The sequence below is a fragment of the Spermophilus citellus genome (assembly GCF_964194105.1).
Source record: "Spermophilus citellus genome assembly, chromosome: 4".
NCBI classification, from domain to species: Eukaryota; Metazoa; Chordata; class Mammalia; order Rodentia; family Sciuridae; genus Spermophilus; species Spermophilus citellus.
Genome location: NC_138185.1, coordinates 201206790 through 201220783, shown reverse-complemented (window position 1 = coordinate 201220783; position 13994 = coordinate 201206790).

Below are 13994 nucleotides of genomic sequence, written 5' to 3'. Positions count from 1 at the left end.
GAGAGAGTGCAAAACCCTCCTGGGAACCCTGCAGGAGCCCTGGTTCCCCTGGGCGGTTGACACGTGCGTCCAGTGAGAGGATGCGGGCTCCCGTCATGGAAAGCTCCGTGGGGAGCTGCAGGCCGAGCTCAGCTCTGGGCGCCTTACAGAGGTCAGAAATCCGCCCCCCCCCCCCGCCCTCCCTCAGCCCCTCCTGGCTTTGGTCCACTTGATGGCCAGGCTGACCTTGGTAGCTCCAGGCTGACATGTTCTTTGCAGCAGGGATCCCAGTAGAAAAGAGGGGCCCTCTTCCCAGTGGTTTCAGCAGAAGCCCCAAAGGAAGAGACTGTTGAGAACAGGAGCCTCACCCAACACTGGGACCCCACAGGGAATCCTCCTCTGTTACTAGATGCAAAATTATAGGTCCACAGCTAGTAACTCACTACCCGCCTCTGGATCTTGCAGTCATCTGAGAGGCAGGAAAGAGAAGTCATGGCCCCCTCTTCAGAGAAGATAAAACTGAGGCTCAAAGAGGACCCACAGCGGAACAAGACTCCACTTGGGCTTATGAAATGTCAACCAGACTCCCCTGTGACAAAAGGTACCAGCAAGAAAGTCTTTGCTTGGGGACTTGATTCCTCTAACTCGGAGCCTAAACCGGCCCCAAATCCAGACCCCACCTGGGGCTGCTGACAGGTAAGAGTGGAGGGGCAGGAAAGCCCGCCCCCAGGTGCAGAGAGCAGAAGGCTCAGAGAACACTGAACAGGGGCAGAGTCACCGCAGCCCTGGGAAGATGGAGGACAGCATCTCGTGTCTCTAAGAGCATCCACAGGATGGACTCTGGATGGTGGACTCTGGATTGGTTGTCACTGAATGGAGCATTCTTGCTTCTGGTCCACGCACAAGGCAAAGTTCTAAGCGTTCTAGAGAACAGGATCTCGTCTGGTGGTGACCACACCTTGGGACATTCACACCAGTGAATCGTGCTCCCCGTAAACCCTATCACCCAGGAGCTCAAATCAATCCTCCCACACTGGTAGCCGGAGCGTAGACGTGTCTAGTTCCAAGAAAATAAATGATAATCCTTGCCTACACCCACAGGAGTTTGCGGTCCCCTCGTGTGTGCCTGTGAATGTTGAAGTAAAGGTTCAACAAAGGTTTGCTCTAAAGCTGGTGTGAGACCGGACTCGGCCACCTCCTGCTCTGTGATCCTGGGCAAGATTCTAACCTCTCTGTGCCATTGAGTCCTTCTGTAAGAGAAAGATAAATAGTAAATGAACAAATACATGAATAAAATGCTTAAAACAGGGCCCAGAACATAGCAAGTCATCAGTAAATATTAGCTATTTGGATTATTGATGAGTGGGAGAGTGTTATATGGAAAGTGCCCAACTATTTGCAGGAGAAATGTCCCAAGAGGGCTCCTTAAGGTTTCTCAGACATTTTTTTTTTTTTATTACTGCATTGTCAATATCTGGCCAACTGGCTGCAATGAGCTGCTACCTCTGTTTCTTTGACCTGCTGAGGCCCAGGTTGTGGGTGAGGGTCTTGCATGGAGAAGTTTTGAGATTTGCTTAAGTTTTACTCTTAGAAATAAAGAGGGCGGCAGCCTTGTTAATGAAATTCAGCCATTAGTAATACACTTGTTTGGATCTATCATCGTCCTTTCTTAGTATTTAGCTGGGTCCCCAGAGAGGAGACAATGGCCAGCTGCTCTCCTCACTCCAAGAACTTGTGAGAGAAATGCCCTGGAGAGGACAGAGTTCAGGCTGGCTCTGGGCTCCAGCCTGCTCTGAGATCTCCTTCCCTGAGGGTCTTGACAATGACCACAGAGGCCACCTAGCTGCCCTGGGGACAGCCAGATATAGAGCTTGAGTCACCACTCTCCTAACTCTGGTCCTGCTCAATCTTGCTGGGTCTACTCTTCTAGGACAAAGGAATCCCACTATTTTATTTGATCTCCACAATGGCCCCATGAGGTAAGCCCTCATTTATCTCTGTTCTAGAATAAAAGGAACAGGGCTGGGATGTGGCTCAGTGGGGGAGCACTTGCCCAGCATGCAGAGGGCCCCAGTTCAATTCATTCTCCGCACTGCAAAAAAAGTATAGAATGAAAGAAACAGAGGGCACCAGAGAAGTTAAGTAACTTGCTTGAGGTGACACAGCTTTTAAGTCGAAAAGTCACGTATCAAACCCAGATCTGCGCATCTGATTCCAGAATCCATGCTCTAGACTACTGTCAGTCAACCATCCGCCAAAGGAAAGAAGGAACATCTGTAACTCCCTGAGCTGCCGGCCTTCAGCCATCTGCTCATGAGCAACCAGGAAGGGAGCTCCTTTGGAACCCCGACTCCTGGCCATTCTGCCTGTGCCTTCAGGTGGTCTCCGAGTGCGTGGACCTCCTGGGGAAAGAGGGAGCCCCAAGGCTCCCGGATTTCGGCAGCAGGAGGAGAAAGGAGGGCTCCCCAAATGTTCCAAGTTGAGTGACCCAGAGTTGACAGCAGTGCCATCAGGGGAGGGACAAAGCAGGTAGGGGAGCCAGAGGAGCAAGCTTGCCACAGACCCCCAGAAGCCAAGGACCTCCTCAGCCTGGCACCTCCCCCTCAGGCGCCAACGTCCAGCCTCGCCCAGTGCAGGGAGGAGACCGCAGTGGACACCAGGCTGCGCCCACTGCAGGCCGGTTGCCCGTCAGACCTTGTCCCCATCCGCCCTTCCCCACCCTGTCCGACTGGGGCCCCCGTCTGGGCTCCCCCTCCCGGATCCCTGATCAGGATGCAGTGTCACCGGGGCTGTTTTTAATCCTTGCTGGATCTCTGATTTTTTTCTCCCTTTGCTGGGCTTCCTGGGCTGTAATTTCTCCCTCTGTGTCATCCATCACAGACACAGCGTCGCTTGTGCAAATTAAAATGCACCTCAGAATAATAAGAAAGGGGCTTTCTCTCTCCCCCTCCTTTCCCTTCCCAGCAGCAAAGACTCAACACAAAACATTCATCTCGGAGAGAGCAGGCACATTAACCCTGTGCGTGCCATTGCCAGGCCCATACAGCCTGCAGCCACGTGCAGCCGGGGTCCCGGGGCAGCAGGAGAGGGCAGAGGAGGGTGCCTGCTTTGCCCTTCAACGCATGCCCAGGGGCAGAACTCTCATCTCCAGTTAAAAGTGCCCATGCCGTCAGGAAAAGGTGGCTTGCCCCGTGAGCAGAGGGAGCACCGGCCTTGCCCTGCTTCTCAAAGTGTGGCCCACGGACCAGCAGCTTCACGGGCCTCACCTGGGAGCTCTTCAGGAATGTAGGCTCTTGGGCCCCAACCCAGACCTCCTGAACCAGGCCCTGCACTTAGAAAGCATACCCAGGGGCCTCTTGTGCACCTTAAAGTTTAAGCAGCACTTCTCCACACCACCGTGGGACAGCCTGTCCCACCTGCTCCCACTCCCACCTGCTAAGAAAGGGCAGATGAGGAGATCCAGTGAATGGAGTCCAAGACTCCCCTGCCTCCATGGAGTTTGGCCCCAGGTGGAGCCGAGCAGACTCTCTCACCTGGGCCTTTTCCCACCAGAGCAGTGAAACAGGGGCTGCACACACTCACCTGTATGCCTGCTTCACTCTCCCTGGTGACTCTGAGGCTGGAGTGTACCTTGTTCTGTCAGGTCACTGTGGCTCCAGCACACGGCTTGGCACTCACTCAGCAAAAAAGCTGATGGAGCCTGTATGTGCCTCTGAGTGTCCCTGAGGGCTCACACACACACACACACACACACACACACACACACACACACACAGTTACATAGTAGGACTTCTGCTTTGGGCAGCACAATGAAATAGACATACTTTGTCTTATTACTTGAAGCCTGGATGCTACATCCAGTCATGTGGCAACTCACACAGGTGGAGAGGAGGAGGAGACTGGCAAGGGCTGTCAGAACTCAAGCAACAGAAACAACTCGGTGCTGGATTCTCTGGGGTTTCTTCTTCTTCTTTTTTTGGTGGTGCTGGGGATTGAACCCAGGGCCTTGTGCATGTGAGGCAAGCACCCTACCAGCTGAGCTATATCCCCAGCCCTGAGTTTTCTTCTTGCCTCATGTAACCCATGCTTGAAGCTAAAGAAGACAGCAACTGGAAACACAAGGGGACACAGATTCTAAAAACAAAAACCTCCTACCTCTAGTCAAAGAATTAGGAAAGGGTGGATGTAGCAAGACCCAGGCTTTGGTCTACAGCAGCTCGACTCCAGCCACAGATCACAGGAAGAAATGGAGCCACACCCTCACCACCAGCAGCAAAGATCAAGCAGGAGCTTGGACTCCATCCTTGCAAGTTATAAGGAGGCCCCCTGCCCCCAGGGAGTGGTGCCAGAGAAGGCCTGGGACTCCCATCTTCACCAGTGGGTAACGAAGCCCCTCACTCTGTGGAGTCAGCAGAGGCCACAGAAGAGCTGTGATGAGTCACTCCTACCCTCCAGCCAGGGATGCCTGGTGGCCTGCAGAGAGCAGTCAGAGGAGGCCAAATGGTGGCGGAGCTCCACCCCCTCCCAGAAGTAATAGGAGCATTGTCTTCCCTCCCCACCCAGAAGTGACAAGGCAGCACCTCCTTTCACCCCTGCCAGAGTTGTGTCAGAAAAAGGTAGCCAGAAGAGAAGGTTTCAATAAGACCCAGAGCCCCACAGTACAAACCCACAGTGTTCAGGTTTTTTAAAAAAAGTTCCATGAGGATCTCAAACTGAATGGAAAAAGTCAATGGGTAGGGCCAACCCCAAGATTACAGGAGTGTCAGAATGAGCTGACAGTGCTCAGGAAACTGATTCAATAAACACACCTGAGACGATTTAAAAAAAAAAAAAAAAGAACATCTCAGCTAAGAAATCAAAAGTCTCATCCATGTAAGAGACAATATTAAAAAGAACAAAGTGGAAATTTTAGAACTGAAAACTATAATAACCAAAGTTTTAAAAAAAATCAGCCAGGTGTAGTGGCACACACCTGTAATCCCAGGTCCTCAAGAAGCTGAGGCAAGATGATCCCAAGTTCAAGGCCAGCCTGGGCAACTTAGCAAGACTCTGTCTCAAAATAAAATTAAAGGGCTATTGGTGCAGTTCAGTGGGAGAGCACTTGCCTAGCATGTGCTAGATCATGGGTTCAGTCCTGAGTACTGCAAAAACAAACAGCTTTTTGTCAGCATGTGAGCTTAATAGCAAGAAGAAAGAACAGAGGTAGAATCAGTGAACTTGAAGCTAGAACAATAGATATCACTCCTTCTGAATAACGGAGAGAAATAGACTTTAATGAAATTCTGGGGTCCTGTGGGACTATGACAAAGGTGATAACATTTGCATCATCAGAATTATCAAAGGAGAGAAGAAGGAGAGTGAGAAAACTTTCCAAATTTGGCAAAAACATAAGCGTACAGATTCAAAAAGTTGAGCAAATTTTAAATAAGCTGGGCACGGTCTCACATACCTGTAATCCCAGTGGCTTAGGAGGCTGAGGCAGGAGTATAGTGAGTTCAAAGCCAGGCTTAGCAAAAATGAGGTGCTAAGCAACTCAGTGAGACCCTGTCTCTAAATAAAATACAAAATAGGGCTAGGGATGTAGCTCAGTGGTCAAGTGGCCCTGAGTTCAATTCCCGGTACCCCCCTCAAAAAATATCCATATCTATATCTATATCTATATCTATATACATACATACATACATACATATCTATATCTCCTTCAGGAATGAAGGGAGAAATCAAGACATTCTAAGATGAAGAAAAGCTGAGATACCTTATTGCCATCAGACCTACCCTAAAAGAATGACTAAAGAAGTTCTCTAAACAGAAAGAAAATAATAAGGAGGAATTTTGGAACATCAAGAAGAAAAAAAACACAGTAAGCAAAAATGTAGGTGAAAACAATAGACTTTTCTTCTATTCTTGAGTTTTTCTAAGTAATGTTTTGTGTTCGAAGCAAAAATTATAGTTATCTAATATGACTTTAGGTGTGTGTATAAGAAATATTTTTAAATAATTATATAATAAACAGAGGAGAGTAAATAATCTAAAGGGGTATGATTTCTACACTTTACTTGAACTGATGAAATGATGAAATCAAAAGACTGTGATAAGTTATATATACATAATATACTACCTACAGAAATCCTAACAAAGTTATACAAAGAGATACACTCAAAAAGTTACAATTTATAAGAAAATTTTAAATGTCCAATTAATCTAGAGGAAGACATGAAAAATAAAACAGAGAGAACTAACATAAAACAAAAATTAACCCTTAAAATACCATTAAGTACATTAAATGTAAATGGCCTAAAGACAACACTTAAAAGTCAAAGATTAGATAAGTGAACGAGAAAACATGACCCAATTATGTGCTACCTACAAGAAACTCACTCCAAATATAGCAATAGAGATAGGTTAAAAGTAAATGGATGATGGGCTGGGGATGTGGCTCAAGCGGTAGCGCACTCGCCTGGCATGCGTGTGGCCCGGGTTCCATCCTCAGCACCACATACCAACAAAGATGTTGCATCCGCTGAGAACTAAAAAATAAATATTTAAAAAAATTCTCTCTCTCTCTCTCTCTCTCTCTCTCTCTCTCTCTCTCTCTCCCCCCACTCTCTCTCTCTTTAAAAAAAAAAGTAAATGGATGAAAATCTGTACCTTTCAAATGTTAATCTGAAAAAAGCAGAAGTGTCTATATTAGTATCAGATAAAGTAGATTTCAGGGGGAAAAAATCACCAGAGACAAAGAGATGCATAACATAATGATGAAAAGATCAATCCATCAAGAAGATATAGCAATCCTAAAGATGTATGCACCAAATAATAGAGTTGTAAAATATGTAAAGAAAAATCTGATAAAACTGAAAAGAATAGAGAAATCCATAATTATAGTTAGAAATTTCAATACCCATCTCTCTGCAATTGATAGAACAAACTAAACAGAAAACTAACAAGGGTATATAAGAACTTAACATCATAAGTCAATAGAATGTAATCAAAATGCCCACCCTACAAAGCAGAATGTATGTTCCTTTCAAGTGTCCATATCCAAGATTGACCACATCCTGAGCCACAGAGCTCAACAAATATAGGAGTTGTAGAATGTGTTGTCTGATCAAAATGGAATCAAACTAGAAATCAATGACCAAAAGATAACAGAAAAATCTCCAACTCATGGAAATCCAACAATATATTACTACATAATCCATGAATCAAAGAATAAAGTCTCAAGGATAAAAATGAAGTGAACAAGAATGAAAATACAGTATATTAGAATTTGTGATGTGTAGCTGAAGTTGTACTGAGAAGGGAATTTACAGCATTATGTGGTTACATTAGAAAAGAGGAAAGCCTTTAATCAATAATCTAAGTTCACACTCAAGATCCTAGAAAAATAAAATCAAACTGAAAGCCAGCAGAAGGAAGAAAGGAATGAAGAAAGAAAATTTGTGAAATTGAAAATAGAATTTTTTACTCAATCAAAAAGGAATTGGTTCTTTGAAAATATCAATAAAACTGACAAACCCCTAGCAACAGTGATGAAGAAAAATGAGATAAAATGCAAATTAAATTCAGGAGTGAAATAAGAGCTATCACTCTAGATTCAGCCAATCTCAAAAACATAATAAGAGAATACTGAGAACAACTCTCGCTGTGGTTTTCACAGAGTATCTCAAAGGCCAATGTGGTCAAGGGTTAGTAGAGCTGGGAAGGGCTGGAGCCTTTAGGAATTGGGCTCAGGGGAGAACTTTATTGATTGGGGGTGTGACCTCAAAGGGGATTGTGGAACCCCAGTTTCTTCCTCTTCCTCTTTGACTGCTTGGCCATGCCTGAAGTGAATGGTTCCCACCAGGGTATGCTGCTTTGTCACAGGCCCAGAAGCAACAGGGCCAATCAGTCATGGATTGGAACCTTCAAAAGTGTGAGCCTAACTAACCTTTTTTGTTTTGTAAATTTCTTGTCTCAGGTATTTGTTATAGTGATAGAAAGCTGATCAACACAACTGTGAACATATAAATCTGACACTTTATTTATGCAATGAACTCATCCTTAAAAAACACAAATTAAAATGTGTCCACTATGAGATAATTTGAATAGCTTTCGAGGAAGTTGAATTCTAAATTCAAAACTTCCCAAACAAAAGCTGGGCATAGTGATTTACACCTGAGATCAAGTTACTTGGGAGGCTAAGGCAGGAGGATCATATGTTCCAAGGTCAACCTCAGCAACTTGGTGAGACCCAGTCTCAAATTTTTTTTAAAGGGACTGGGTTGTAGCTTGATGGTAGAGTGCCTGCCCAGAAGCCATGAGACCCTGGATTTAATCCCTAGTACTGGGAGAAAAACCAACAACAACAACAACAAAAAAAAAACACCTCAAAGTAGATAATGAACTTAAATGTAAATTATAAAACTTTTAGGCAATACACAGGAAAAAAAATTCAGGATCTAGGGTTAGAAGAAGGATTCTTACAGAATTGCCAAAAGCCCAATCCAAAAAAGAAAAAAGCTAATAAATTGGACTTCACCAAAATTAAAACTCTGGCCAGGTGTAGTAGTGCACGCCTGTAATCCCAGCGGCTCAGGAGGCTGAGGCAGGAGGATTGTGAGTTCAAAGCCAGCCTCAACAACAGTGAGGCGCTAAGCAACTCAGTGAGACCCTTCTCTAAATAAATACAAAATAGGACTGGGGATGTGGCTCAGTAGTCTAGCGTCCCTGAGTTCAATCCCTAGTACCAAAAGAAAAAAAAAATAAAACTCGGCTCTATGTAAGATACACTTAAGAGGATAAAGAGACAAGAACAGATTGGGAGGAAAATCACAAAACATATTTGACAAAGGATCAGAGTCTAGAATATAGAATAAAAAATAATTCTTACAACTCAACAGTAAAAACAACAAATGATCCAATCAGAAAATGGCCACAAGATATGGAGACAGTTTTCACCAGTGAGGATTTGCAAATGGCAAAGGAGCACATGATAAGATGTTTCATTCTCTTAAGATTGGGGAAATGAGAATTAAAACCACAGTGAGATGTAATTATTGGCCTATAAAATGGCTAAGATAAAAATTAGTGACAACCCCAAATGTCAGAGAAGATGTTAAGAAACATCTGGAAGAATCTAGAAAAAAAAATGCCTGGAGGATGGTTTGGCAGCATCACAAAATACTGATGATGCAATCACCCTATGGCCAGTCACGTCAATCCTGGGCACTTACCCCAGAGAAGGAAAGGAAGTCTCTGTTCACACAGAAACCTGTACATTAGCATTCGCAGTAGCTTTATCCATTCACAATGGCCCCAAATGGGAAACATCCCTGATGTCCTTCAAGAGTGAATGGCTAAACAGACTGTGGTTTATCCTGGCTGCTGCCTGCTACTCAGAAAAGGGGGGGAGGGGGGCGGGGAAGCACAAAATCTTAATGCAGGCAACAACCTGGATGAATCCCCAGAGAACTATGTCAAATGAAAAAGGCCAGTCCTGAAAGATTGCATGCTGTTTCATTCCACTTCTATAACTTTCTTCAAATGACAAAATCATAGAATGGAGGAGAGGTTGGTGAGTGCCAGGGTTTAAGGAGGGGGTGGAGTGGGAAGAAAGTGGGCGTGGCTACAAAAGGGCAGCTTGAGAGGTCCTTGTAGGGATGCAAGGTTCTGTATATTGGCTGTTGTATTAATTGTGAATACCCTGATTTTGATACTGTACCATTGTTTTGCGGGGTGGTAGTATTGGGGAAACTGAGTCGGTGGAAGTGGAATCATATTTCTTACAACTGCATGTGAATTTATAATAATCTGCAAAGTTTACATTTTTAAAGTTAGGCAGCCTCAATTTGGCTGATTATCCCTCATAAAATAAAAATGGACCCACCCTATAATCCAGGATAATTTCTTATTTTAAAATCAGCTGATTATGGGCTGGGGATGTGGCTCAAGCGGTAGCGCGCTCGCCTGGCATGCGTGCAGCCCGGGTTCGATTCTCAGCACCACATACAAACAAAGATGTTGTGTCTGCCGAGAACTAAAAAATAAATATTAAAAATTCTCTCTCTTACTCTCTCTTTAAAAAAATAAATAAATAAATAAAAATAAAATCAGCTGATTAGCAGCTGGACATGATGGTGCAAACCCGTAATCTCAGTGACTCAGGAGGCTGAGGCAGGAGGATCACGAGTTCAAAGCCAGCCTCAGCAAAAGGTGCTAAGCAACTCAGTGAGGCCCTGTCTCTAAATAAAACACACAAAAAGGGCTGGGGGATATGGCTTTGTGGTTAAGCGCCCCTGGGGTCAATCCCCATACCAAAAAAAAAAAAAAAAAAAAAAACCAGCTGATTAGCAACTTAGATTCATCTGCAAACGGAATTCTTCTTTATCATGTAACCTAACATATTCCAGGTTCTAGGAATTGGGAGGTGAACTTCTTTGGGAAGTTATTATTCTGCCTACCACAAATGTATCTACAAAGAGGGAAGTTTTAGAATAAGAGCAAGGGCATGGGAGCACAAAGAACAATTAAGTAGATATAAATAAAACCAATGAAACTTACAGAAGTAGGAAACATTATGTAATTAAATTTAAAGTACTATTGATGGAAGATTAAATAAAAGATTAAACACAACTGAAGAGAAAAATCCTAGAGATATGAAAGATTCAAATCTTCTCCAGAATTTAACTCAAAGAGACAAAGACATGGACAAGATAAAAGGATGTTAAGGGGCGCGAAGGACAGATGGAGTCAGTCTAAGACTGACTGATCCCAAGATGAGCTCATGGGGAGGGGAAGGGGCAGTGCTCCTGAGGAGCAGGGAAGGGCAGTGCTTGAAGAGGGGGCACTGGAGGATTCCCCAGGGTTGCTGAAAGACATCAGTCTTCACATCCTGGACGTCTAATGGACCTCAAGTATAATCAAAGGACACTCATACCTATAACAGCAAAGCAAATTTGCAGAATATCCAAGAAAAATAGATTTTTTTTAAATAGCCAGAGAAAAAAGACAGATCACTCACAGCTCGTGGACAGAAGTAATGGAAGTGACATTATTTCCAAAATGCAAAGCAAAATAGCAACCAATTTATATCCACTGAAACTATCTTTTAAGATCTAAATTATGCTGGGTAATCCCGGAGGCTCAGGAGGCTGAGACAGGAGGATCTCATCAAAGCCAGCCTCAGCAATGGTGAGGTGCTCAACTCAGTGAGACCCTGTGTCTAAATAAAATACAAAATAGGGCTGGAGATGTGGCTCAGTGGTTGAGTGCCCCTGAGTGCAAACCCCTAATAAATAAATTTGCATAAGAATGAATGTTGAGAGCCACAGTTTAGTCAGAATGACGCCTGGCATTTTTGCCAGAGGGAATGGTTGAAAGGTGACCCTGCTCCGGGATTAGGGAGGATCCTGCTGCCTCAGCACCTGCCTCAGCTACTTTGGAGTTCCCGCTGAGTTCTCGAGGGGGAGCTCGGTGGAGGCAGTGTGTTCCCGAGAAGTGTGTGTAGAGTGCCAGTGAGATCCGGAATAAAGGTTGCTGTTTGAACCTACAAGGCTGTGTGGCAGATCAGTTATTTGTGCCCAGCCAGACTGTGGCAAATGAAAATTGAGTTTGTCTCCACTAAAGTACCTACTGCATGAGCTGTCTGGCCTCTGGTGGGAGCAGGAGGATTCTCACTTTATGTAGGGAAGACTGAGACTCTGAGAGGCTGATGCTTGCCCAGGTCCTTCTGATTCCAGAGCCCGTGCTCCTTCCAAGATGATGGAGTTAGCTCCTCGGTGGGTTTGCAAAGAAGCAATCAGGGTGGGAGGGGAGGAAGAGCTTTCTACCTGTGACGCCCTGTGGGACCCCTGGGGGGCAGGTTCTGGGATGAGTTCTAGTTCCCATTTGTTCTTTCTCCCTTTTCTCTCCCTGCTTTGCCCTCCCCCCCTGCCGTGCCTGGGTTGGATGGTGCTTCTGGCTCTTCTCTCCTTCTGGCTGCTCCTATGATGGTGAGTGTCCAGAACCACAAAGGCCACTCAGCTGGCCCATGGCAGCAGAATGAGCCAGTCCACTTGGGGAGTCCCAGAGCCCAGGGCTGCAGACCCGTCAGCTCTGCAGCCCTGCCTTGGGCCTCCCCCACCCCTCCCTTGGCTCTCCCTACCATTCTCCAGTCATTTCCTAAGAGCAACGTGGGTGGCAATGTGGGTGGCAGACGCTAGAACTGAGATGTCCAAGTTGGATCCACCACTGCCCCAGGGTGGGGATGGTGAGGGCAGCTGCTCAGGTGGACTTCCCTCCCTCCCTCCCACCCCAGGGTGCCCATCCACCAACAGCGTCGGAACACCCCAGGAAGCGGCATTGTGCAGTTGGCTCTGAGCCAAGGGGACAGGGAGCTCCGTCCCCTCCAGAAGCCAGGCACTGTTTGCCCCTGCGCCTGGCATGTGCTGGCCCCGTGGCTCTGACAGCATGAAGGATGCTTGGTTTTGTCCCCAGCGCTGTTATCATTTGTCATCCCCTCCTAGGAGCGGGCGCCTCGCCTGCCCCCTTCCTCCCCACCCAACCCCTCTTCCACCAGCCCTGGAGCCCACTCCCCGCCACCGAGGGGAGCCCTCCCGCGGTCATTGCGGTTATCTCCCAGGAAACGCTCGCACAAGAGTCCCCAGAAGCCCAAGTGATGTCCCAGTTGAAGTCAACTCAAAAACCTTTGCTGCAGAAGTTGTCAGTCCCTGCTGAAGTTCTGTGCCTGAGGCTCTGGGTGGGCAACCCTGCCTTCAAGGGCAGAGGGGAGGGGGGAGAGGGAGGGAGGAGGGAGAGGGAGGGGAGGAAGAGAGGGAGGAGGGGGAGAGAGGGAGGGAGGAGGGGAGGGAGGGAGGAGGAGAGAGGGAGGGAAGGAGGGAGAGAGAGGGAGGGAAGGAGGGAGAGGGAGGGGAGGAAGAGAGGGAGGGAGGGGAGAGAGGGAGGGAAGAATGGAGAACAAGGGAGGGAAGGGAAGGGAAGGGAAGGGAGGAAGGGAGGGAGGGGGAGGGAGGGAGGGAGACTAAGGTAGGGGGAGGGAGGGAAGAATAAAGAAGGAGGAGGAAGAGAGGGGGATGGAAGACTAGAGGGGGGAGGGAGGGAGGGATGGAAGACTAGAGGGGGGAAGGAGGGAGGGATGGAAGACTAGAGGGGGGAGGGAGGGATGGAAGACTAGAGGGGGGAGGGAGGGAGGGATGGAAGACTAGAGGGGGGAGGGAGGGAGGGACGGAAGAAAGGACCAGGAGGGATGGAGGGAAGGGAGGGAGGGGTGCCGCAGTCTGGCTGGGCACAATTCAGGAGCCACTTGTCAAAAGAAACAAACTTTATTTTTAGAACTACAAACACCAAACAAAACAGCTCCTCAGGAAAAAACCCTCAGAGCCCAACTGCCACCACCGGCTTCCCACAAGCCTCTCACCCACTCACGCCTCACCACCTCCCACAATCCTCCTGCTCTTGAGGCTGATTGGCTGGGTTGCATAGGTGGAGCCAAAGAAGTCCCCCAATGAGCAGCTCCATGGTCTGAAAGGGCAGGGAAACAGCCCAATGAACATCACCACAGAGGAGCCAATCAGCTAGATGTTGCTGGGGCCGCTGTGAGCCAATCATCAGCTGGCAGTCTGAAGGGCAGGGAAACAGCCCAATGAACATCACCGCAGAGGAGCCAATCAGCTAGATGTTGCTGGGGCCGCTGTGAGCCAATCATCAGCTGGCAGCTGGAAGGCTAGATGTTGCTGGGGCTGCTGTGAACCAATCATTAGCCGGCAGCTGGAAGTTTGCTGGCAGCTGGAAGTTTGCTGGGGCCCCTTTGGCTGTGGTTCTCAACAGAGGGGGATGGAGGGAAGGGAGGGAGGGGGATGGAGGGAAGGGAGGGAGGGAAGGGCACCACCGCAGGCCTCTGGAAGAGCAGGGGCAGGGGCAGCTGGTGGAGGGTGGCGGAGACAGAAGTCTGGATGAGGAGTGTACCGAGAAGGGGACAAGGAAACGTCAAATGGCTACAGAAAAAAAACAGCTGAGAAAGGGGAAGCCACAGCTGTTGT